The sequence below is a fragment of the Lytechinus variegatus genome, chromosome 1 (genome assembly GCF_018143015.1).
Source record: "Lytechinus variegatus isolate NC3 chromosome 1, Lvar_3.0, whole genome shotgun sequence".
In the NCBI taxonomy this organism is placed as follows: Eukaryota; Metazoa; Echinodermata; class Echinoidea; order Temnopleuroida; family Toxopneustidae; genus Lytechinus; species Lytechinus variegatus.
Genome location: NC_054740.1, coordinates 60,374,568 through 60,402,508, shown reverse-complemented (window position 1 = coordinate 60,402,508; position 27,941 = coordinate 60,374,568). Strand labels below are relative to the sequence as shown.

The following is a 27,941-nucleotide window of genomic DNA, read 5'->3' as shown; positions in this document are numbered from 1 at the left end:
CCGTATTCTGAAGTCAGGTATAACTCAGACCACGGTCTAACTCTGTGCTAAATTATGGGGAGCCACGAATTCAAAAATTCTGTTTACATTGTATATTTCTTATGATTACTATTTTGTTTCATTTTGCTTTCATAACGAAGAATAAATACTTCAGTTACCATTCCCAGACAATTATGAACAATTTGAACAATCAAATGAGTTGATAAATTGAATATATATTGTCAGGGGTTTGTACTCCAATTGGCCCTCCATAGTTAAACCACAACTTTAAACCAAGGTTTAACTTAAACCCGAGTTCGGAATACAGGCCTATGTAACATGTATCATCCACACATTGCTCAACTGATCCAAGCTGATGCAAAATGCAAAGCAGTTGTGTTACCTGAAAGTGTCCAAACTATGCCAAGTATTTACTTTTCCTTCCTAGGTATAAATCAAATTGAATGACTGAACTGGATGACTAACCAAGTTACTGCATCCACCTTTTTTAAGCGTACAAATGAATCAGAAGTCTTTGTTTGAATTTTGAAGGAACAAGGCCCCCCCCCCCCTCTCCCTATGGTAATGGTCATCGGGAGGGCATGATTAGCATTATCTATACTATTATATTTCAATATATTGTTTCCCATTGATTTTTGTCTTTAGTTACACTGAAAGAAATGATGCATTACTTCTATTTTATTCCTTACTTCTATATTACAATGTTGAAATAATTCCATACATATTGCTAGTTTATTCAAATTTTAAAATAATCAATGAATATTTACATGCTATTGACAAATTCTTGGTTTTATTTTTATGATGTATCAGTAATTTATAACTTTTAGCTAGTTTACTTTGTTTTATACTATGTTAATTTACATAGTACATTGTAAAGCGCATAGAGAGAGCTGTCTCTTATGCGCTTAATAAATCAATCTTTATCATTGTTATTATTATTATCTCTGTATGTACATTTCCCTACCTTTTCACAATAAGAAATGATTTATTTCTTTAGTTTCATTTTGTAAATACATATCCCTGTCCTCATCACTTTTTTAGTGGAATTATTGGAGCATTACAGCTGCTTACAGATTATTGCTCATTCTGGATCCTGTTCTGTGCAGCCTACAAAGTACCAGCTTCCCCCCCCCCCCCAAACACAAAACCTAAATCAAAATAATGTGGAGTCCCTGCCCCTGAAAAAAGATAACAAAATGTACATAAATAAAAATAAAACAACTTCAGTTGTTCAAAAGAAGCAGAACCTGTCTTAGCAAGATTGAGAAAACCAGAGAACAGAGTAAATGAAGTTAAATGTGTGTTAAGGAATCTGGATTTTATGCGGTTTCATTTAATTTTTTTACAAAATAAGAAATAACATTTTCCTTAAATCTGATAATTATGCCCCCTTTACTCAAAGATTGCTACCGTAATGGATTGGTTTTCAAGCACCCTTATGACAACATGACTGCAATTCTCATCATTTAGTCATGAAAAAAAATCTTTTGAATATTACAGATATTAACCCGGTTTACAGCAGACGGAAGGCAATCGACCTGACAAGGAAAGGACCCAACTTCAAATACCAAATATCAAGTTGTTAGATGATGGTTGAATTTATCCAATTTGGTAATTATCCTAATGGCTTTATGCCCAAAGGCTTATATCATGAGGTAGCATTAGATAAGGGATGAGTAGGGTGGGGTGGGACTGTTCCACAATATTACTTGCCTAGCAGGTGGGGTGGGGTGTGGTGATGTGCCAACATACACAGAAAAAAAAACTGTTGCGTTACCCAGTGTGCACAGAAGATAACATAATGTGCGTTGTGTAAATGCACTGGTGTTAATTTTGTGGTGTCAGGTCATCATCCATTCATGTTATTGCAAGTTGTTAATACTGCTTTGTGCTGTGTTCAAACTCTTGGGTGTAATTTTAACACCAGTCTTTTAAACCAGTGTTAATGTCTTGGTATTTGTTCCAACAACCATGGGTGTTATTAAAACACACCACATTTGGTTGTTAAAGTAACATTCTTTGGTGTTATATTCTTATAGGTGTAATTACAACACATCTTTGGGTGAAGTCCTCTATTGACACCAAATGGTGTCAGTGTTAATGCCTTAATTTCAGAGTGTTCACATGCATGTGTTGCTCTAGTAGTTGATGGTTGTTGGAAGGATGGGATTTATCCCAGGATTGGGAATAAGTCCTGCTTTTCTTTTCAGAACACACACTGCAAAAACTCTGGTGTTGATTTAACACCAGCCCGTAATCTATATATGTCCACACCAGAGATGTGTTAAACAACACCGGCTTGGTATTATTCTAACACCAGATAGGTGTTCATACAACACCAATTAGTTTTAAAACAGCATCGGTTTGATTCCAAACTGGTGTTGTTTCAATACTTCTCTGGTGCGGACATACGTAGATTCCCGGCTGGTGTTAAACTTTTCAGCACCAGAGTTTTTGCAGTGCACACAATTTATATCAGAGGATTTTCATCTGCTTATAATGTGATCATAATGTGTTTATTAACCTTACATTTTGTAAAAGCATTCCTGAAAAGCAAGAAATAGTTTACACAAACTTAATCAAGGAGGATGATCATCATTATGGGAGTAATTGTATTATTGTAGCTGCAAAGGGGAGGCCCTTCCACATGGAAGAATAACCTTTCAAAAACACAAAGAAACAACCTCTTTAAGTAACCCAACCATCCATGGCCCATCTATTGATTGACATACAGAGACGAATATTAAAGAAGTTTTATCTTTCTCTCCGGGTATTCTTGCGAGACCAACGGGTGCTCGAGGCGCATCGATCGCGAGGCATCGAGAGACGTGGCAAAGAATACGCAGACTATTTACTCTTATGGCAAATCCTTAAAGTGTAGGATACCTCGGACGACATCCATTACAGAAACTGAGCTCGTAAGTTATTTTTATTGAATACATGTCATGTGAGGGTGCATAAATTAGCTCTAGCCAGGCACAATGTGATATAGTCTCACATTGAGGATATTCAAAGCGATGGGTTTCCATCTTAATGAAGAGGATCAATTGTAATAAATCCCTCCATATCATTGGTTGTCACTTTTGTTGATCGCACTTGCACATTGGAAAAATATATATATATACAGTCACGTCTGCATAAATCTATCCTTTCTATCAAAGTCCTGTATTAACCTCAAGATTTCACGTAATATTTTGGAGAAGTTGAAACAGATTTATTTGGTCCAAGATAGTTGATACACGGACTCACATTGGGAGTATACCCAGTAAAAACAGTTCATCATATACAATGCTGTTTACTTCACTTTACAGTAGTTCTTTAACAGTTTGAAATAACAGAGCTTAAATCTTTTAATATTCAAGCTCTAATGAGTTACGCATGGATGCTTAATAGTTGCTTAACAAGTGCTTAAATTTATACAACACTATTTACTATATGAAATTTATAAGAGTTGCTTAACAATTTAAACAACAGGGTTAAATATCGCATCATCAATGATTAAGCATGGTTGTTACTCAATTTAAACAATTATTTCAGTGTTTAGACAATGACTGCAATGCTCATATATCAAACAGCACTTCATACAAAAATAAACAGCATATCCTGTGTAGTGCCTACATCTGAGTAACACATCAAAATCTATTAGAATGAATATTTTCTTTTTCTTTATTCCAAAATAATTGTTTTCTGTCCAATACTGCATGCACACATTTTTGACACATATAATTGAAGATACTTATTAAAGGGAAAGTTCACCCTGAAAATAGGTTGGTTTGATCAATAGCTTTGTAAATGGAGGAAATTTTGAAGGTTTGATGAAAATCCATCAGAGATTGAGAGAGTTATAATTTGCTTAATTTTTTATTTGATAAGTGATTTCATATAAATTCCGAATTTTTTTTTACTAGAGCATGATTAAAAAATATTTTTCTAACAGAAGTGGTATAAAATGATATTTGTCTGATGATATATCCATGGCACAAATATAATCACATTCATTTTTTGAGAAAATTGCATTTAAAAAAAATTTACATCGCATGACATATGGAGGAGCTGCTTGTCTATGGCGTCACATAATTAAAACTTTAAAAATTCATGAATCCATTTTTCATCATACCACCCAAATTTCTCGCTAATTTTTCTGCTTTTATTAATACAAACCTATTGTCAGGCTACACTTCCCATTAAAGCACATAACTAGTGCAATTCTTGTGAATTAAATTACTTGATAACCTCAACAATCTACATGAAATGTTTGTTACCAGTCAACATGTTAACATGTTTAAGTTCTTTCAATTTCACAAGAGCTAAAAAAATGGGGGGGGGGGCATGACGAAAGCCATCCTGAAAAACTAAAAGTAAACACCAGACAATGTAAACATGCAATTACCATTAATTCTGAGCTATGCAAACAATTGCAATCTCAGAAGATTTTAATTAAGTTCAAAGAGATTACAGCGCACTCTGCAAACAGAACCAGCTTAAAAACAGCAATTACACTCGGATAATATGATAGGCAGGCAGCTACTTTAATCTGATTATACCTTATATCTGAATCCTAGCCATTGGGTGTTTTCCTTCAGCAAGAAATTTATTCACAATGTGCTGCACTAGACCCAGGTGAGGTGAATGGGTATCCAGCAGGAATAATTCCTTGAGTGCTCCAGCGCTGAAAGGCAGCTTGAGCTAAAGCCAGGGTAATAATAAAGGTACTTAAACAGTACTTTTAAGAGTAAGTTTGTTGCATAATGCTACATGTAGATAGGATCAGATCCCTTTAAAATTAAGAGTCTGGAAACTTAAACAGTACCTTTAAGAGTTGGTTTGTTGCACGATGCTACAAAGGAGCTGAAAACTTAAAAATAAATTATCTGGATACCTTAAGAGTTGGTTTGTTGCACAATACTAGATAGGATCTGATCTCTTTAAAAGCAACTTCTGAAAACTTAAACAGTAGGCCTACCTGTACTAAGAGTCTGTTTGTTGCAGAATGCTAGATAGGATCTGATCCCTTTAAAATCTATGTCTGGAAACTTTAGCAGTACATGTTTAAGAGTATGTTTGTTGCACAATGCTAGATAGGATCTGATCCCATTAATATCTATGTCTGGAAACTTAAATGATACCTTAAAGAGTCAGTTCGTTGCACAATGCTAGATAGGATCTGATCCTTTTGAAATCTCTGTCTGGTAACTTAAATAGTACCTTTAAGAGTCGGTTTGTTGCACAATACTAGATAGGATCTGATCCCTTTAAAAGCAATGTCTGTGAACTTAAACAGTTCCTTTAAGAGTCGGTTTGTTGCACAATGCCGGAAAAAAGCAGATCTTGCTAATGGTGAAGGCATTTCAGAGTTACTCAACCAAAGTCGCTACAGAATAGGAACACCTATCATTCAAGCTTCTCTTCCCAAGACAGTTTCAGACAAATAATAAAGTTGGAATAGCACGCAATATAGCACAAAAATGCATTCACACCATACAGGGTGTACTAATATAAAGGAAATCCAATTTTAATGTCTGTTTGTGAGAAAATTATTCTTTTGAAAATTATAAAACTGATATTACTCTAAAGTATGATTTATCAGCACTCCAAGGATACTTGAATTAGTTTTCTTCAACCAAGCATCACTGAACACTGTTGTTCTGACAATCTGATGCAAAATTATGTGGTTCCCTTCCATCGAGTATAGATAGGCAAACTGTTATTGTGCATTTGAAGAACTAAATCATGCATTTACTTCCAAAAGAGTTACTTTCATATCTATGGATTGAATCTACCAGTTCTATTTAAAATGGAATGTATATCTCTTAATAATTTTTCACCGCAAAATTACTTTTGATCTAAATTTTAACAGCAGGATGAATTAATCTGTATTTGAATTGACAATGCAGGGCATTCCACAAGACTATTAACCAAAGGATAAATTGTTTCGCATAGAACATGGATTTTAAGTATTACCATCACTATCATTATCATCATCTTAATCATCACCACCACCACCATAATCAATTATCATCATCTTAATCATCACCACCACCACCATAATCAATATCATCATCATCATCATCACAAATATTATTTGCATTTCAATTTAGTTTTTGTTATGAATATCATTATAATCCTCATCACCAGCATTAGAAATACTAACACTATCACTATTCCAATTCATCATGATTCACCAATAACTGGCTAAATCAAGTCACATGAGAAATCTCACTGCACCCAACTTGAAATTTTCTTTACCTCCATTTACTCATGAGATTATATTTCAATAATTTCATTTTTCTTTTAATTTGCTATCATTATTAATTTCATTGTCATCGAATCACTATCATCATCATCATCTCCATCACCATCACTATCATCATCACCATCACCATCACTATCATCATCTCCATTATCATCATCAGCATCATGATCATTATCCTCACCATCATCATCATCATCATCACCATCATTATCATCACCATCATCATCACAGATTTGCAACAAAAAAATTATATATATATATATATACTCTCTATCAGGTCTTATTTAAAGATACAAAAAACCCTTGACCAATTACTAAATGAGCACATGGACATATTTCAGCCATCAAGTATTGAAACTGGACTTAATGTTCAAAAGACGATACAGTGAGAAAGCGTCAGTCCTGTAGTAGATTAGCTTTATAAATTGCTCGCGCCTATTACATCTCATTACACCATAGCAGAGCCCCAGTGGGTAAAAGAGAACATCAGGAACGGGAACGGGAGAAACATTAATGAGATTTGGTTCCTCGTGAGAGAGGGGACTACCTCAACTCATTTCCTCTGATCCTTTATTGACTGATTGCTCCCGGCAATATTCCTCAACAGCCCCCTGTCTCTTCTCTGTTATTTAGATTACAGCAGTTGATCGGCAAAACAACGCTCTGAGCTCGGAGAATAATAAAGACGAGCATCCCTGTTTCTTTCATACTTGTGTACAAGTGGACCATGAAACACCAAGCGTTGTTCCTGGTTATACGATTTATGCTTGCGATCGATTCCATACAAAAATCAATGCAATCGGTTTTAAATTTCAGTCTCGCAATCAAATTCTAAGCTCTCTGTAATGGGGCCCAGATAATCAAATATGTGGTATAGAACATTTTCATATATTCTGCAGTGATTGATACAGTTAGATGACACTTCTTGTCTCCAGTCAAGCCCACAAACTCAAAACATTCTTGTCATGTATGTATAGATCGAACAGAGGACAACTACATTGTTATACATGTTATAGAAAACAGACTATGGGATGTGGTGATCAAATATGATGATACAAATAAAATTCATTTCTTTCTTCTTGAATATTCTTTAATATATTTTTGTCAAACCTTCAACATATTATTTTCTAATTTTATCTGGTTTCACTAGAACAACTTTAATGTCAGATCCAACTTCCCCTTTAAGACTACTATGTCAAAAAATAAAAAAGTACAGTTCTCCCAAAAATGCATGATAATTTCTATCCCCTGTTCATTAATCCAATGCCTATTACTTTATGCTAAATATAGACACCCATCGTTCCCAAACGATGGTCTCAAAGGCGGACAATTATCTATAAATAGGCCTCCAACATGGAAACATATCAAATTTTCTAAAGAAACGGGGTTATTTCTTATCCAATACCTCTTACAATCAGGCCGCGAGGTAGATGGACGGAAAATATAGATTAATGAGCGCAGGCAGTGGTATCAAAGTAGATATGTTTGCTGAGGAATGATCATTATTACAAGGCTAGTATACCCTCATATAAAAGCCTCTGGGTATAATGATTAGCCTACATCTTTCTCAAAATTATAACGGCGCTCAAACCCAGAGACTTCTTGAGACTGTTACCCAATGGCAACGCAATGAAAATCATAAGATTGCATTGTGGGTAAACAAACAGCGGGACAAACTTAAAGGGTTTTTGTAGAGAAGGGGAAGGGAAATAGATAGAATGAGAGAGGGAGGGAGAAAAGGTGAGAATGTGGGATAGGTGGGACAATGATGATGATCTTTCTAACCCTTCTTTAATCAATTAATTCATTAAATTCATTATTTTACTTTTTACTAATTTCATTTTCACAAATACAATATATTTCTGTGACTGTTTTATCTATATTATACATGTATGAATGTGTGCGCCCTATTCAATTATGATTTGAAGGACATGGAATTAAAATGTATTTTGTAAGGCAAATTTTGTGATTTTGCATTACTTGGATTCTGCCTGGTCAAAATAAAGTATGTTGGTACTTCTTTTTCTTAAATAAATCTACTTCTTCATTACGGCATGGGCTGACAATTTCAGGATGTAATCTTTGCCTGTAGCTCCGTGATATCCAATCACAAAACTTACAAGACGAGTGTTCCAAGGATCATGTTTAAAGGACAAGTCCACCCCAACAAAAACTTGATTTGAATAAAAAGAGAAAAATTCAACAAGCATAACACTGAAAATTTCATCAAAATCGGATGTAAAATAAGAAAGTTATGGCATTTTAAAGTTTTGCTTCATTTCACAAAACAGTTATATGCACATCTCCGTCGGTATGCAAATGAGGAACTGATGACATCACTCACTCACTATTTCTTTTGTATTTTATTATATGAAATATGAAATATTTTTATTTTCTCGTCATTGTCATGTGACATGAAGTTTCATTCCTCCCTGAACATGTGGAATTCCATTATTTTAACATTTTGTGCTTCAGGCAAGGAGGTCCTAATCGTCAAATTCGTAAAAATTGACATATTGTATAATTCAAACAATAAAAAACAAAAGAAATAGTGAGTGAGTGACATCATCGACTCTCTCATTTGGATGTAACTGGCTCGTTCAAATAACTATTTTGTTAGAAATAAGCGAAACTTTAAAATGCCATAACTTTCTTATTTTACATCCGATTTTGATGAAATTTTCAGCATTGTGCTTGTCTGATTTTTCTCTATTGATTCAAATCAACATTTTTCTGAGGTGGACTTGACCTTTAAAGAAATATATAACATTATAAAAATCAGTAATTGAAAATTTCATTCAATTGCCACCACACAGACTCTTGAATGATTACAATGCTAGATGATGCTTGAGTATAATTCACATTATTTGCTCTTTACTGAAGTTGTTGCGTATGGCTTAAGGTATGATTTCCCCAAGGGTTAACTTTCCATTGCTATCAGAATACAAATCATTGGCTTTCCCCTTGAATACAAGAATAACATTTCAGAAAGACGAAACCCCCAAACCTGCATTCAGGTTTGGTGTGTTACAAAGCATCCAAATGGGGGGGGGGACTATATATTACAACATAAATTATGTACATGGTGTGCATAAATTAGTTCCAATGAACTTTACAATAAAATAATTCTCTAACAAAATATTTCTGTACTCAGATGTGTGTTTAGAACTTACATATTGTAATGTTAGCCTACCAGTATATTTATCCTTTAAATCAGTTTTACATAAGGTAAGACAAACTATTAAAGACAGTCACTTGGTGAAATAATGAGGAGATTACTACTTTCAATCATACACTTGTAGTTTTCTATCATTTGATTTCATTTTTCAATATTTGGGGGCTTTTTTTGAAAAACAAAAAATTGAATGAATTAAATTTATTGATAATTATCTATAATAATGGGTGAAATCAAATGTAAGAAAAATGTTTATTATCAACACAGTTACATTCTCCATTACAACAATCTTGACCCGACTTCCCAGGATGCATTTCCTAAGAGTCAAAATGGCTGGCTTTTAATCATCTCAATGCCATTTTCTCTCTCTCTCCTATCAATCCATCCACCCACCCAACCACAGTCTTTAATAATTTCTGCCTCTGGGAGGTTGCAAGCGATGATGAATAAGCAAAGGCAAGCTATTCCATCAGGCTCCCAAGGATAGGAGGCTGCGTATCGCCGTGGACAAAAGGCGGAGGAAGAGTACCTGCACTCGCTCACAAAGGGACTCCCTGACATGATCAAAACAGCACCACGACACTCTATCGCTGACCTTTCTTGGTCTACCTCAGGCCCACAATGGCCACACTTGTCGAACGTGCATAATAAGTACTCAAACCTTGGGTTTGTCAGAGAGTGGTGGCAATTCTGCTGTGCAAACCATTCAAGTTAAATGGTCTGATATACAAACTACAATGCTGTCCAAACCCTTCACTCGAGTACATTGGTCTGAATATGCAGCCTACAGTGACCTGTGTACTGAAGGCATCTGAAAGTCTTCTATGTGCTAGTCTGGGGTGTGAAGACCCACTTGTTGATCAAAGATTTAATCAGGGTCTGTGCCTGCAGACTCGAGTGGTGGCAGCAGTGGGATCATGATCCAATGAACAACCCACATATTTTTTCAAGCATGGGGATGGCGCAACTATTGTCCATCCATTTAAACAATAGTTACATACTCACGGTAATGTCTGACTTTTTTCCTCCTACAACTGCCGACTGAAAGAGCTTGTACATCACAGAAAATGATAGTTAGAGCATGTACATAACAAACTCTTGACTGTCCTTTTGACACAGCAAAAGTTATCTCGTCATGACCCTGTGTGACTTACTTCCTCTTGAAAATTGGATTGACATTAGTGTGGGCATGCTTCAATTCATTTAAAGGAGACAAAATATTCATCTTTAAAGTTCAATTCATGTGGAATTCACTTAGTGAAGCTCTTCTCCTGAACCGCATTTTGTTATAAGGCATTTGAAGAAACTCCATCTGGGCCCGGTAACATAAACCATATCGTTTGATCACAGTGCTGATTTCTATGATTGATTGCATTGATTATCATGTATGATCAATCGTAAAAATCACCTCTACAATCAACCGTTAAAGGACAAGTCCACCCCAACAAAAACTTGACTTGAATAAAAAGCAAAAAATTCAACAAGCATAACACTGAAAATTTCATCAAAATCGGATGTAAAATAAGAAAGTTATGACATTTTAAAGTTTCGCTTCATTTCACAAAACAGTTATATGCACATCTCGGTCGGTATGTAAATGAGGGAACTGATGACATCACTCACTCACTATTTTTTGTATTTAATTATATGAAATATTTTTATTTTCTCCTCATTGTCATGTGAAATGAAGCTTCATTCCTCCCTGAACATGTGGAATTCCATTATTCTAACATTTTGCGCTTCAGGCAAGGAGGTCCTAATCATCAAATTCATAAAAACTGAAATATTGTATAATTCAAACAATAAAAAACAAAATTAGTGAGTGAGTGACATCATCAACTCTCTCATTTGGATGTAACTGGCTCGATCATGTAACTATTTTGTTAAAAATAAGCAGATTTTTGAAATGTCATAACTTTCTTATTTTACATCCGATTTTGATGAAATTTTCAGCGTTGTGCTCGTCTGATTTTTCTCTAATGATTCAAATCAACATTATTCTGAGGTGGACTTGACCTTTAAGCTTTATGTTCAAGGGTCTCGGTCTGGATCTTTCATAATTTAAAAATTGATATCCAGAGCCATGTCCCAAATTCAGAAGGTTGTAATTAGAATTAAACAATGGTTTCCATCAGTGCACTTATTATGGGTAGCACATTCTTATTATTAGATGCGGGCTCCCGAAGTACATGCTTGAAGTCTAATGGCATGTTTCTACAGAGAATCGTTAAACAGTATCAGCCGCGTAAGTATCCAGAATTCCGGAAAACTATCCTGTAGAAACAGATGCGATGCAGTTTATTGATAAACCGCATCATGCAAAATAAAGTTTCTCATAACCATCTCCAGTTGGTTATTGTCATGTTAATCTATTTGGAATGTGAGTTAATTGGATTGTTTGCTCTGTAGAAACAGGATGGTTTAAGGGTGATATAGGTTTTCTGATTCCTGAAAAGATAAACCGTTTTTAACGATTCTCTATAGAAACACGTCGATTGACAGAGGATCTGAATTTGGTGAAAAGGGGCATGAATCTAAGTACTTCATATATTACTAGGTTTTAAAGCCCCTACCCACTATGACGTTTCAAGTCAACAAAGAAAAGAATAGAAGAAAAAGATGGCAAAATAAAGAGAATTAAAAAAGATTATTTATGTCTTGTAACTCTAAATTGCTACTGTTGATAAATCAATAGAAAACAATCTTTAGGTTTCCAACTTGCCATATAATCAATATTCCATATAAATTTTCTCATAACTAACACATCCTCGTATGATTGAAAGTTGATTTAACCATTTAAAGATTCTTCTCATTTGGACTTTGTGTGGATATAAACCAGAATACATTTTCAAAACCAAGATTTTCAAGAAAAAAAATATCAACCAAGTGCATATAATCAGAATGGATATTGACATGTCTTGTACTTACGAAGTTTGCAGATTAAAGACCCATAAATCCAACTTGTCTCTTGAATCAGCCTTGTGTGAATGTGCAGTTTAAATGTTGGTTACTCTAGTGCGAAAAGGCTATTTACTTTCAGTTTCCCCCCTTATGGACATATTTTATGGTCCAGATGCCATTTCATAAAGCTGTTCATAAGTTATGAGTGACTTTAAAAATGACTGGGGATCCTTTCTTATGGTAAACGATTTTCATCATTAAATGTTTATTGGTGATTTAAGTCACTCAACCTATAAACAGCTTTATGAAACACTCACCAGATTAAAATTATGATGTGAATGATACCATTTTCTACAGAGAGTTGTTGAATTCTGATCGAAGGTCCACAAGTCTTTGGTGACGTATGCACTGATCATATGTACTTCAATTCAAACTCCTCAAACTATACATTCTCTTTTATCCTCTCGAGAAAGAATGATATTTATCCTGACGTCATCATTTTACTTTTTTTTCCAGTTTCAAACTCCAAACATCTGTGTCACTTCATCCCATTATAAACCACTTCACACATGATCAAATTGCTGTTTGTCTATTCCTAAAGGAAACACTCTGTAATATGAAAATAACAGTGTGCGGATCGTTATTCAGACATCCATGAATAAAAAACTTTGTTTCTTGAAGGGAACACTAAAATGGAAGCTGGTGGAGTGTTGATCAAGATACAAAAAAAATTAGAATTTCACCATCATCACATCCTATCCAAACGATTATTATTTTCTTTTCAAAAATACTATTTCAAAGTTATTTGGTAACTGTGAAAGAAATGAGCTGTGACAGATTGTTGTTTGGCATAAACATGAAGACCTAAACGTCTATAGCACAAACATTGCCCATGAGTTAAATGATATGTTTGCGACAAGAATTGCCAGATTGTTCTCTATCATAGAACATTGGTACAACGCATTTTCTGTAATATTTGTGCATAAATTGAAATATTAAGTAAGAAAATCTGAACAATTATATCAAGCATTTCACAATTTTCATATTCCTAGTTATATATCTATCTAAAAACCTAATGTATGACACTGACATCAAGAATTAACAAATTTACTTAAGACTTAAAATTGCAAAGAGAGTTTAAAAGAAGTCTGAAAAATTAAATCTCACAAACTGAAGTAAACTGAAAGTAAAAATATTTTACTTATGTTGAATTGTTCAAATGCATTTGATAAAAAACGGTGACCACTCAGTGAATAATTCGCTATCTGCATCAACAGTTAATATAATGGCTTTGGCCATTTAATCGACCAGTAACTTTGAAAGTTTTTATTTCAGAAGAAAAATGTTTTTATTGGAGGAAGAATTGAATTGTTTAAGTGGCCCCTCTTAACATTTGAGTAAGATGCTGTTATTGCAAGTAATTGGTGATTTTATCTGTTGTTCTTTGATAAAAAATATTCTGGTGTTTATGTAAGGGAAAAAAACTTAACATACTGCTTCAGATATTACTCATTGTTATAAACACTACAAAGAAATTATCATTTATTCATGTTTATACTGAATTCATTGACTGTATTCTGTTTGGCCTACATGTATCTGCTGCAAGCTACTAGTACACTGAAGTCATGATAAGATGGAATCGATGGAATGCAGACGTAAATATCTGAAGTAGATGTGAATACCTAATTCATCAGGAGGGGGGAGGTATTTGACAATGAGTGACTTAAAGTCATGCTTAAATACATGGCCCTGGGAAGAAGGGATGCTGGGGTGCTTTCCCGGGGGGGGGGGGGGGGAGAGGGGGTGCTATGTGCGTTATATACCATAGGCAGCACTCCTAAAATTCTGGTAGATATGGCAAAGTCTAACAAAAATGACCAAGATTTTGTAGTGACCCCCCCTCTTTTTTTTTGGGGGGGGGGCTCAACGTGCAACTGGTAACCATGTCTTGGGTGATACATGAGATTCTAAAATTTTTCAGTTCCCACCTGGTAAAGTTGAGTCTCATCTTTAAAGATACAGATATGAATGGATATTTTAATATTTTTCCAAATATGAGACACTTCAAACTTCGAAAATTTGGGGTATCCCATCTAGCACAAGAAAAAGGTCACCAGGGCTCCGTAACACAACAATTTAGCAATCAATCACTGAATGGAATGACCAATCAGGATTGATGTAACATGCGCATTTAGTTATCATTATCATTAATATCTTTATCATTATTATTATCATTATTATTATTATCATTATCATTATTATTATTATTAGTAGTAGTAGTATTATCAATTCACAAACAGCTAATGAAACGATTCCCTGGGACCGTTGTATAAGACTTTTTGCCATAAAAATCTCTTGTCAAACAAAATTATGTCATTGAAAATTACACATTACAAAACTCAGGCGAAAAATTGGCCAGACTTTTTTATGGCAAATTTTTTATGCAACGGGTCCCAGATGTTTCTAACTCCCTCTTGGCGACACAGCCGAATACAGAATCAAGGTAATCATATTCATCTCTGTGGTATCATTAATAATTCGTCCCAAAACGGAACCGAAAATAGATGTCCCCAATAGCAATTTAGATCTGTATCTACGTCCTCACAGCAACAGTTAGATAACCCAGGACATACATACAGAATACATAATAGCCTGGAAATACAGAGTTTCCTTCACGAAGTACCGTGATAAGAATAAACATGTACTTCATGTGTAATAAATTAAAACTGCTATTGCACTTAACATACTTTTTTTTTCAATATTACTGTACTATACAACAAAAAAAGATAACTTCTTCACAAAGCACCATATCAATAAAAACTTAATCTTATATTGAATATCAAATTGAATATATTGTATTGTTCTAAGCAGTTTATAGGCCTACACAGCTCACCAACAAGTAAGAGTAAATGTTTAATTTTCTCTTAAATGGCTCAATATAAATTCATTTGCTGGAAAGCTATTCCACAATTTTGGACCACAAATCTCAAAGCAAGTGCTCTCTTCTTTTAACAACTCTTTGAAAAAGTAAAATTTAAGTGTCTTCACTCAAAATCCATTATATGGATGGTGTAGGCAAGCTGAGTAAATTATGAAGATATTCGGGTGTCATAGGCAAGATTCAGACATGGCCCAAAATAATTCATTAATATTCTAATGATAATGTATCTCTTGTGTGTCACTGAAGTACTGACTAAATCTAGACAACATGGTTGTTAAGCCTTATATTTCTTTCCATTCACTATTCAGATTCTATTGATCTTTTATTTTCCTGGGACCTGTATATACCATTGCCTTACTCCAATCTAAATACCATGGTCCCAGCAAGAGGGCAGAACATTCCATTTTAATAAGGCTTTGGTAACAAAACTCAGCCTGGGATAGAACCCATGACCTTCCTATTCACGATAGAGACTCCACTGAGCCACTATCCCTGGTACTTTTTCAGATGTCCAATTTGCAGTGTTACTTCTTGGCTTTGAGAAATGGTTTGATATGATTTTTTTTTATCTCATTTCAAAATTACTTTTTTTTTAGCCTGGCTCACACCTTTGAATTCTAATGCTATGGTTCCTAAATGCCTTTATGAACACTGTATAAATGACTTCATATTATTTATTGACATGAATAAAAATTGTTTGTATGGTGTTCGAAAAGGTATAAGTGACCATAGCATAAGCTGTGCATTGCTGCATTAGCCAAAAAAAAACAACAACAGGCAGCCTAAAAAATACACAATGGCAGAAATTACTGTTTACTTGACTGATTTCAAAATTTCTTTCTTTAATTACAACTATAATAACCTGCCAGAGGAAAAGGCAACAAAATCGTACAGATTTCTTTTCATACAGGCCTACTTCTATCTATTCAAATAGGCCTATAAAATATATTCACATATTGAGTATTAACATCGTATCTCTATATGACCAAATACACAATGGCAGAAATCAATTACTCTAGCCTCAAGAATGGTGACGATGTGACAATCAGAAGCTACCTCAAAACCTCCTTGGCAATATGTATATAATTTATGAAAGCCATCATGGTCATGCAGACGATGTGAGTTATTTTGAGAGTGGGGACATAAAATTCCATCTCAGTAGAATAGAATATTTATGGCACTTCTTGCAAGCAAAGTGCCAATAACCAATTTGAGAAAACTCAGGGCAAATCCTTCTTGCTATCGGAGAGAGAAAAGAATAAGAGCAGGTGAGTGAGAGAGGGAGAATGAGAAAGAGGGAGAGGGGGAGGGGGGTGGGAGGAGAGAGATTTTTTGCATGCGTACGTGACACTCGGAAGTCTCTATCCCTCCAATTTAATCTCATTATTTCTTTTTACAGGCTTTTTAATGTTTGCATTAGTTACACACAGTTATGACATGAAGTTTGATAATATCATTGCATGAAACATTTAAGGGAACAGAATATTACTTCTTCACCAGCCATAATAAAAATAATAATGATAATAATAATATGCAATATTTATATAGTGCTTTAATGTTTCTTAGTGCTGCATACTATTACCCCGGCTTTAGAATTGCTACAATGATCGGGCGCATCAAGCATTCAAGGTATTTCTTCCTACGGCGTACCCATACTACACCTGGGTCGAGAGTGGCAAATGTAGATACATGCCTTGCCAAAGGACGCTAGAGCTGCAGTGGGATTTGAACCCCGGACCTTGTGGTTCACTGTCCGGAGACTTATCCACTGAGCCACAACACCTCTACATATCATTTTTTTAAAAAGGAGTGAAGGAAAAATTAAACAAACTGATAATAATCCAATGTACAAACTGAATGATAATATAACATTTGAGACATCTCCTGCTACATAACATGTAGTTGGAAGAAAAGGCTTGCAGGATATGGGAATTTTTGTTCCAAGCAAGTTTGGGAAATGCAGTGGGGGAAGCTTTTTGAGGAAATTTTTAATTGTTCAAAACGTCATTGTTCTGTTTGCTTTTTGAAATGCTGAATAAATTGAAATGAACATGATAATTCAGGTCACATTCAGCAAAAACCAATGCTCATATTTTACATCAAGTAATCATAGCAATACATGTAACCCGTGCATCTGACACCAAAACGGAACGCACGTCTCTCTATTTTTCTTTGGAAAAAACACTCACTTCCCAGCACTAGTAAATCGATACAAAACAACGTCCATTTGGTTTGGAAAATTGAATTTGCCACAAGCAACATATGAAACATGATAGCATGCTGATCAAGGAAGCAAAGCAATGCCACCCTAATTTATTTATTCACAAAATGTAGACAAACAAAGCCGTGTTTGAAGAAGACACACGGTATACAGTGTATGCTGTGAAGCACGCCCACAGCACACTGAACAGAATAAACTCCAGACTGTGATTAGGGAATTCAGTTTCAAAAGGAGGATTTTCGAAACTGGAATGTTTCAAAGGAAAGGTTCAAAGGTGTTACATTGGAGATGCTATACATATTTGCAGTTAAGTCATATTTCCTATAAACCTGGCTTGGGAGTGCTGCATAAAGAAATAAATTAAGATAGTGGCAATCAGTCATACATATGACTGATTGCCACTATCTTAACATGGTATGATATATATAGACTTACAGTTATGCTTAATTGAGTGCAACTGACTGTATATTGCATGTTAAAGGGGACCTAGGTTCATAAGATCTTTATCAATGACATGTTGCAAACTCCTGTTCAAAACCAGTGATATCATGAACTTTGATTGGCTAATCAATAGCCGGTCCATTACAGCTTAGAGCTTGTATAGTTTGAGAACAATACAAAAGCATTGTGGCCCAGTGGATTAGTCTCTGGATTTTGAAACAGGGTCGTGGGTTCAAATCCCAACCATGGCGTAATCTCCTTTGGCAAGAAATTTATCCACATTGTGCTGCACTCAACCCAGGTGAGGTGAATGGGTACCCAGTAGGATTTATTCCTTGAACACTTTTAGCGCCTATTAGTATGCAGCTCAGCTACGGCCAGGGTAATAATATGATTGAGGTCAAAGGTATCAAAGCGCAGTTGAGTATATGCACATAGTAACTGAGCTATATAAATGGATATGTTTATTATCATTACTACTTAATACAATACATCTAAAGTCAGCAAACTAAGACATGGTCATGTAAGCCTGAACTTTTGATGAAGTACAAAACCTGTCTATTATGACTATCCAACAGGGTCAATCCGATCTGGGTTTTTATGACTGTGCAAATCGAATACTGAGCTTTTTTTTATTGAGTATTTTGTATTGTTTTGTATCATAAATAATTGTAACCACAAATTATACATTGTGAATTGCTTGATTTAGCTAAAGCTCTGATATAACTGTATATTTGTATATTTTATTAGAAATGAATTTAATCGATCCATGTAACAGCAAGCTATGTATACTTCTACTGATGTATACAGTACCATGCATAAGCTCTTTGACAATGTCTAAATTGAGTGAGTCTTCACTGGAAATATTGATTTCAACTTGACAAGTAGTCTCGGGGGTCAAAGGTCATTCCTCGGAGACAGCACATATCTGCCATTTTCCTTTTAACCTCTCAGCCTCTGCCTGCGTCATGGGGATGTAGGTAGCCACATGGTCACTGCGGCTTTTGCAATGTGTGTCTGACGGGGAACGTGTTTCCATGGCAAAAAGTGTGACTTCATAATTTAGTCTGGTTTGAAGTCTTGCTAATGAATACATTCTTTTTAACGTGATAAGTTTAGCATGAGAGGAGAGTCTGGTAATTTGAAAGGATAAGAATGTGGTGGTTTGTCATCATTATATCAAAATCAATAAAACAACTTAGTTATCAATTTAGAAAATGCACTATATATACCAAACAGATATTCTCAACTTTTCTGCTTTTCAACTGGTTGAATTGGCAACCAATTAAATATATTCTTGACAAACATTCTGGAAAAAAAGGGAGAGTCTAATAGAATAAAATAAGACTAAAATCAATTCCAATTGGAAATGAATACATTTCTTGTCAACTCAAAGACTATACTTTGTATTGCCTATAAATATTAAACAATTACTGTGTTATCAATTGCAAGTGATCGTTGTTCAATCTTATTCACCTGACAAATTCTTGACAAATCAGTTCTTAAATACAAGAATTGAAATTCAGATTGGCCATGGTTAGAGACCAGTTGAAATATATTTTTCAAATATTTATTTAAATCAATAATACGTTAAAATCTTTGAAGTTTACATATAAATCCAACGTTTCATCTGTCTCTTATCACAGCTAATATGAATTTATAAAATAAAAGTTCATCTTTCATTTCTATTTACTCTTTTTTAGGGGATGCCATTCATGTTGTATTTCAATCAATATTCCTGGGCAGAAAAGCTTGTCCTATCAGACACGCTTACTCATAACTTCTTCCATCTCTATTCATGCACATATTATACATACCTGAAGGGGCAAATTATACCACTTTATCAACAGAGATCCATTATATTAATTGCAGGTAATTAACACCATAATCAGTCACACAAAAGATAAGAGGGAAAACTCCAGCATATTGAGAGAGGAATGGCCACTGTCTTATCACTGCTATAAAAACAAAGCCAATAGATCTCTGCGTATGTGTTTGTAAATTCAATGTGTAATAATGAAAGAAAAAATAAATTACATGTATGTTTGAAGGTGTGGTATAATTTATCAATATCTATTTAGAGTATTTTAAAGATGCTTTACAAATGTGTATTTTGGTCTGCATCAATTTCCTGTTCGATACGAGAACATATTCCTAAAATATATCCAATAAACATGCTGTTGAATACAAGACCGTATTTTCAACAGTCTAGCGCATGCGCGAAATATACAACAATCGAGGCAATGTGATACATAGCATAGAGCACAATGATACTTAATGATGTCAAAACGAACTACATTGGAGTCAAAATTTAAGGGGGGTGGGATAGATAATTATTATATTGGATGGCTTTATTTCATGGAATATCAGAAAAATTCCACTCATTAGGGCCAATATTCCACTCATCTGCGATTCGTGGATGCCCTAACTCTTGGAAAATTTCTGGTATTCAATTCTGAGCCATTTGAGATAACATAGTCATCATATATCTGTGAATTGTTTGTAAAGAAGTGCATGATAATATTCACCTTGTTATAATCAAAGTAATAAATTTCTTTGGATAATCATGGATGGAATTAAAGCTTTGAGAAAACATGCATGATTAAAGCAATTATATAAAATGTAAAGAATTGGGTGTTAAAACCAATCTAGGAGGTGTCCCACGATAACCACAGCCCGATGCATTAAGATTACACCCTAGAGAGATCTAACATAACACTGAAGTAACAACCAAAGGTGTTGTAATAACACCTAAGAGTTTTTGAGCTAACACTGAAGATTTAACACTGAAGTAAAAGTTCTTTATGTACATCTGTTACCACAATCACTTTCCTGTGCACATTCACCACTTGTATCAACCAAAGATTCAACAATTTATCAAAGATCTATTTTTTTTCAATATAAGCTGACTGATAGTTTCACATCTTCAGTAGATATTGGTGTTCACGATGCCATTATTGGTGTTACTTTTAATATTAATGCTTCCATTGAGGTTGGTCCCGGTGATGGTGCTTAGGTTAATATTGGTTTGGTGTCAGGTATGCAGTTAATGTTGGGCCTGATGTGGTTGGTGTTGGAGTCTGGGTCAATGGTGCTTAGGTGTCGAGTCTGGGATTGGTGTTTGGGGTGGGTGTTGGTGTTTCAGCAGGTTAGGATTCAGGTTGGTGTTAATACTGAAGTTGTGTTTTAGAGTGGGTGCTGGTGTTGGAGCTAAACCCAACTATAGCCTTGAATTTTAACACCTATCTATTTATCCACGTCAAACTCAAGTAAATAGATAAGAATCGTACAAGGCTAGGCTAGCAGAATAAACTATGTTAGAAATAAATATATGAAAGTATTACAGTGAACCTATGACTAATCTTTTTTCACAATAAAGAAAACTGGTGAAGCAACAACGGACACAAATAATATGGTGCCACATTTTTACAAAGGTTCATAAAATACGCCCCCCTCAAAAAAAAAAATCTCTTCAAAGGCATTTTATTATTGCTTGGTTATGAGAGAGTTAGCATCTTGTATATTTCATTACTTTCTGAGTTAGAAATTCAAATGTCTACATCATATATTTAGATTATATCCTCTATTTGACACAGAATTACATTTGAGAAAAAAAATTTAGAAATTGCAAAAATATAAAGATTGAGTCTTGTGGGTAGGAATCAAACAATTAGCCACTCCTGTGCAGAACCAATGTGATATCCAAATACATGTATGATACATGCGCACATTCAATGTGGGAAGCTGTCAGAAGAAATGACCAGAAAATAGGGCAAACTGTGAAGGTTCATTCATGATTAAGTGAATCATATTTTTGTCATCCTGCCTTTGTCAATGCTCCTGTGGGGAGCGTTTCATGAAAGGACTTGTCAGACATTTTATCTGACAAGTCCCATTTTATCCGACAGTTACCATAGTAACAGTACCTCTCAGCCAATCAACATCAGAGAAAGATGTCTGATCTGACAACTTGTCGGATGAAAATGTTGATGAAACACTCCCCAGGATTGCATTCATAGTTTTGCTTTATTTTCTATTAAGATATCTTGCAGTTACATATTGATTATTCATAAAAATTAACATATTTATATTGTATTGCATAAATAAGGGAACATATTTTTCAGGAACTAATTTCAATTTCCTTTTTTTTATTTTCAAGTAGATAATTTAGTATGCGTTACCCATTCTTTGTTTTTCTTTTCCAATACAAAGCAGTGTACATTATTGTGCAACCTCTTTAAATATATTTCTCTTGCATGAATCTGTATAAAATTACATGCATTTATCTTATATTGTAATGGCATGTTTATATCAATATGGAAATAAATGATGAACCAAACAATGTAATTTTAAATGATGTCTCACATGACATTCAGAAAATACGAGACATCTTTTAATCACTTCCATGCCATATATCCTTTAGCAACCACAGCTCGTCATAACCTTTAAAGCACCCAACTGGAACTGTTGAGCTATAAAAAAAAGATCCTTTCCAAGAATATGATTATTTTGTCAAATTAAACGATTAATGCACCTGTTTTTTTTAAGTAATATCAAGCATCATTTAACACAGCATGAAAGGGTGTTATGCTAAAGCTAAAGTCACACCAATTAAACCACACCTGAAATGACCGATGGTATGGTATATCATTGGTAAAAACGTAATATCTTCGGTTAGACTAGAGTCGGCTTTGTTGGTGTAACTGTAGCCTTATAAGAGGATCATCTAATCCAGCAGGATAACCACATTGTATGAAGCACACAAGCCTCAAGTTCATTACATTTCATCGTGCCCCTTTCTTGCACCGCCATACCGCGCCGCAATGAACGTGTGGGACTAACCACAAAATCTGTTCCCTGCATTCATTACTCATCAATATTTTCTCAGGGGCGCTAGGATGGTTTAATAAGAGAAGGCCTAAGTAATTACTCAACCCTATCACTCACCTCGTACCAATCAATCTTTATGAGCAAGATGACTTAAACAGCCACGTCCAAATAAGCTCCACAAAAGCCAACTTGTTTATCGGTCCGGTAAGGTGTCTTTGAACTTGACTTCTTTAATTTCCTGCATCAACAACCCCAAAAAAAAAATAACAATGTATTTTAATAAAATATGCATAGACACACAGGTTAGATTCTTGTTTATGCTATTGCTAAAATAGATGAATCATTTCACTGTCTTTTTGTAGATTAATATTTTGTTCGGTCTTATCAATATTAATAATAGAGGGTGTTCATTAAGCACATAGAGAAAGTCATAATGTGCTTAATGAACATCCTCTATTATTAATATTCATCAATTTTTTTGATAACTGATGATTCCTTCATTTCTGTTTTTGTAACAGTGGTATCCATGATTTCAAATAGATTGTAAATTATTACTCACACTTAACATGTACATCAGTTTGTATATCTTTAAAGGAATTTATCTGTGGATCTTTACACTGACTTACACCATGTGGTAACAGTTTTTCCCCCTCATCCTGCTTCTCCCTCTCCTACTCCATCTCCTCCTCTTCCTTTCTCATCCCTTGTTACTCCTCTCCTCTCTCCAATATACCATCACCATCAGCAATCAGCACAATCATCATTTTGAGCATATGACCAATATGGCATCCCTTTTATCGTATGTTCCCCTCCTCCTCCTCCTCTTCCCCTCCTCCCCCTCCTTCTCTCCTTCAACTCCCCTCCTTCTCATCCCAATGTACCATCAACTTCACTATACAGTGCGTATCAAAAAAAAGTTTACACTTAGAAAAAATCCTGTAAAATTAAATATTTGTAATATTCTGAAGATTTTTCCACATTTTAACATTGGTACAGATCCATTTAAGCAAATGACGATATAACTGTCGAAAAATATTTCCGCTTGAGTGAGCACCACTCACTTTTGAAAAGTTAGTGAAAAATGATTTGCGCAGAACTTTGAATAGTTATATGAATAAAGGTAGACCTTAATCATGAAGAAAAAGTGGAATTTAGCTCGTAACATTGATTTGAAGATATATTTTACCTTTTTTAACTTGTTTCCTTGCCCAAAACACTTCGAAGAGTGGATTGTGCCCCACCCCACTTCCCACACACTGAAGCCATCGTGACGATATTTGCTTAACACTGAACTGTGATTTACATGAAATGGCTTAGGCTCAATTTCCATTTTCTTAATCATTGCCAAGCTTCGGAAAAGTGTGGAGATACAATTACCAATTGAAAAATAAAATGTAAACATACTTTAAATGATAAAACTTTGGTGAAAAATGCTGGAGATGTCTGATATAAACTTTTGTTCAGATTCAGTTATGTCCTCAGATCCAGCTGGGACAAAAAGGGTAAAGTTTGTGCTTACTAAGTGTTGAAATTTCAATTTGGGTGGCAAAATTATTACTAAATGCTTGAATGTATCCGTTTTATTTCAATTGACTAAAAGAGCGAAGGAATAGTATGAGAAATGTTGTGCAGGATAAGTTTGATTTCACCCTTTCCCCTTGACACAGCATGAAACAATCATTTCTGCGCAAACAGATTTCTGCGAGCTTTACAAAAATGGACAGTGCTCACTCAAGTGTAACATTCTGTCCAAACTTTTAATTTCATTGGATAGATGAGACCCAAACCCAAGATTATATGTGAAAAAATTACCCACATGCTGTATATTTTTTAATTCCCAGGGCTTTTTCAAAGTGTAAACTTTTTTTTGATACGCACTGTATAAACAAAATCTTGAGCATATGACCAATATGGCATCCCTTTTATCGTATGTTCCCCTCCTCCTCCTCCCCTCCACCTTCTCCCCTCGAACTCCTCCCCCTCCTCCTCCTCCTCCCCTCCTCCTCCTCCTCCCCCTCCTCTCCTTCAACTCCCCTCCTTCTCGTCCCAATGTACCATCAACTTCACTATATAAACATCATCTGGAGCATATGAACAATATGGCATTCCTTTTATACTATGTTCCCCTCCTCTTCTCTTCTCCTCCCCTCCTCCTCCTCTTTCTCCCCCTCCTCCTCTTTCTCCCCCTCCTCCTCCTCCCATTCCACTCAACTCCTCTCATTCTAACTGACCATCATCATCACCTTGAGCGCATGACCAACATTCATCTCTTTTTCTTAAATGACCTTTATCAGTCTACATGCAGATTATATGATATATGATCAGTGATGTCATATGGGGGCAGAAGCACCTGCTGTCCCAGTAGCCATGTAAATCATTAAAAAGAAGCAGCAATGCAATAAATAAAGATAAGTTTCCTAGGCCGTGTTTATGCTTCCACTTTTCAGGCCAGAATCAGCGTTCCCAAACGTGATTAGTCCAAAACATGGTTGCATCCATGCTTACTTTCATTTAAACGCTGTTTCAAAACGCTGATCGTAAACTCACAAAAAGGTGCGTTTGTAAACGTCGTTTGACAAGAATCAGGCTTTCTGGGGAAGTATAAACAGAACGATCGTAAACGTGTTTAAATGACGTCATTTGGTACATGCTTCCGCTGAGATGAAAATCCGCGGGCAAATACAGTCGTATTGCTCCATGTTATCTCCACGTAATAACAACAATCGGAAAAAAAACTTTCGAAAAAAGCGCGCCCAATTTGACCTCGCTTTACGATGCGAAGCCAGCTGGAGATCATGATTTGCTCTGAAAAGTTAAGCATAAACAGCACTCTAAGAACCACGTTTACGTTCGGCGTTTTTCAATCAACGTTTGAAATCGCTGATTCTGTCCTCGCAATTGAAGCATAAACACACCCCTAGATACAAGTTTAATCATAAAAGAACTCTATGAGAACCAATGAAATCACATTCACATTCCACTTCAATTTTGATCATCATTTTGTTTCTCTCTAACCTTAAATGAAATAAGAGTATCTAAATCTAAATTAAATTGAACTTGAAATCAACATAAAATATAAATCCTACATCTAAAATTGAAATCAACATGAAATTTATTGCATGTAATCGGTGTCCCTTCGAGAAAACCCCTTTCATTTCAATTTCGCCTTAAATCATCTGAATCAAATTATATTTATCGAAAGTAGAAAATGAAAGCTTACTTTTAAAAAAGTACTCAAGATATAACACTTTCACATCTTCCAAAGATTAAAAGGTGGTACAGTAAACTCTAAACTTGCCATGTACACTACACTTAAAACATGGTGTTAAAATTGATTTCAGTTGGTGTTTTATTGTTGGGGTTTTATTTTACACTGCAGAGATTGAACATTAATTTAAATACAAAAAGCAAAATTCAAAACCAAAGGTTTTGTAATAACACCCATATAGAAACACAAATTCAACCAAAAGAGTAATGAATGAAAATGACTGACCAAAATGAATGACCAAAATGACTGATTTGTACACTGGTCAACACTATGGTCTTAGCTGTGCAATCTACAGAAATGTATCATAATCGCATATCCTCTACTTCTTTCTTGGCAATAAGCAAGTCCAGGCCTGAGTGAGTTATAAAATCAGATTCAACAATCTTCTACAATTTCTTATGTAGAAATCTCATTATAAGAAGTGTCATCTGTTTTATAGATAAATCTTGCACTGGCAGCTACGAACCTAGGGCATCAATGTTAAAATTTACCAGAACAATGTGTTGATTTAAATTGAGGGAATAAGTAAACAAACACATTGCTAAAAATCTCGTCAATATGGGATGTAAAAGAAGTATTTTGAGATTCTATGATTCCACGTATTTAATTTTTCAGTTATTTGCAAATCACTGGTGATATTTCAAATGAGCCAATGATGTCACAGACACATTTTCTTTTGAATTTTTCTTCAAGATATCAAATACATTGATTTTTGTAGATTTTATAAAAAAATAGCCTTGATTAAATCATACTGAGTTACAATTGTGGTTAAATCTTTGTTAAGGGGCATTACAGGAAGAAAAAAATCATGTAAAGTAGAAGTTGTGATAATAATATAATAACAATAATGATAATAATAAAGATAATACCAAATAATAACTAAAATAATTCTTATAATAACTACAATAATTCTTGTAATAATAACAGACATTTATACAACATAGAGCTATCTATGATAGCGGTAATTCCCACTCAACATAATTTTAGAATATATATATATATATATATATATAAAACAAAACTTGTTTTATATATATAAAACAAAACTTGTTTAGTATATAGAAGCCTGCTTCATGAATATCATCTAATTTGAGAGAAAAAAATAGCTAAGATTGTAAAAGGAACCCTCATACCAAGCCATCACTGTATATTTGATGAATCATTAAATGAGTAATAACTGGCTTTTATTGAAAAGCATAATGAAATTAAATCTAAATGTTCATGTGAAAGAGAAATACAAGAACGAATACACTACCTGTTTGCCTTCAATGAAAATTTCCTCTAATTACGTTCACGTTTATGTCTTCCTATAAATGAAAATAACTGCTCATAATTTTCCACACAATAGCTACCCTCGACCGCAAGCACTGAAAAGACATGTCAATTATTCATCATCTCCGTCTGGACAAATGATATCTTGCATGGAGAAAATGATCACAATTAGAGCTGCAGAACAATGTGTATTTATTTCCTCTTGTTTATTGCAGGAATTTTTCTTTTCAAATTCACAAGACAACAATCGCTGGAATATCATCAGCTCAAAGTATCTCCCAAAAGAGGGGAAGGTCGATGAAAGCGATGAATAATTCTGGTGAATATGAATATATCTGCAGTTTAAGGATTCAGCGTTGATATCATCCAATATGAAATATATATCGTCCTTCACAGTCAAAAATCATAGAGTTTATGAATCTCTTTCCTATTAGATCCTTAAAGAGATATTTGAAAATGCTGATGAGTTTGTGGCATAAGATCATGGTCACTTTGTCTAAAAAGTATGATTTCCAATATGGGTGTCAAAATGGTGGCCATGATTATTAGGTTGTTCCACAAGTTAATCAAAGGTTAATGGTCGTTTTGGCTAATCATTGTAGCAATGACATGGATAGGTTACGCAATCTTTAGCAATGC

General features: G+C 34.7%; 1 long non-coding RNA gene across 3 annotated transcripts in view; it reads right to left on the bottom strand.

Annotated features, from left to right (window-relative positions):
• LOC121418622 overlaps positions 1-27,941 on the bottom strand; it is an 83,069-nt gene that overhangs the window by 35,475 nt on the left and 19,653 nt on the right. For 2 of the 3 annotated variants that reach the window (XR_005970490.1, XR_005970492.1), the window contains exon 2: positions 22,880-23,000. This is a non-coding gene — a long non-coding RNA (uncharacterized LOC121418622). Of the gene's footprint in view, positions 1-22,879; positions 23,001-27,285; positions 27,357-27,941 lie in introns of those variants that run through there. The other variant, XR_005970489.1, reaches the window with a different exon arrangement.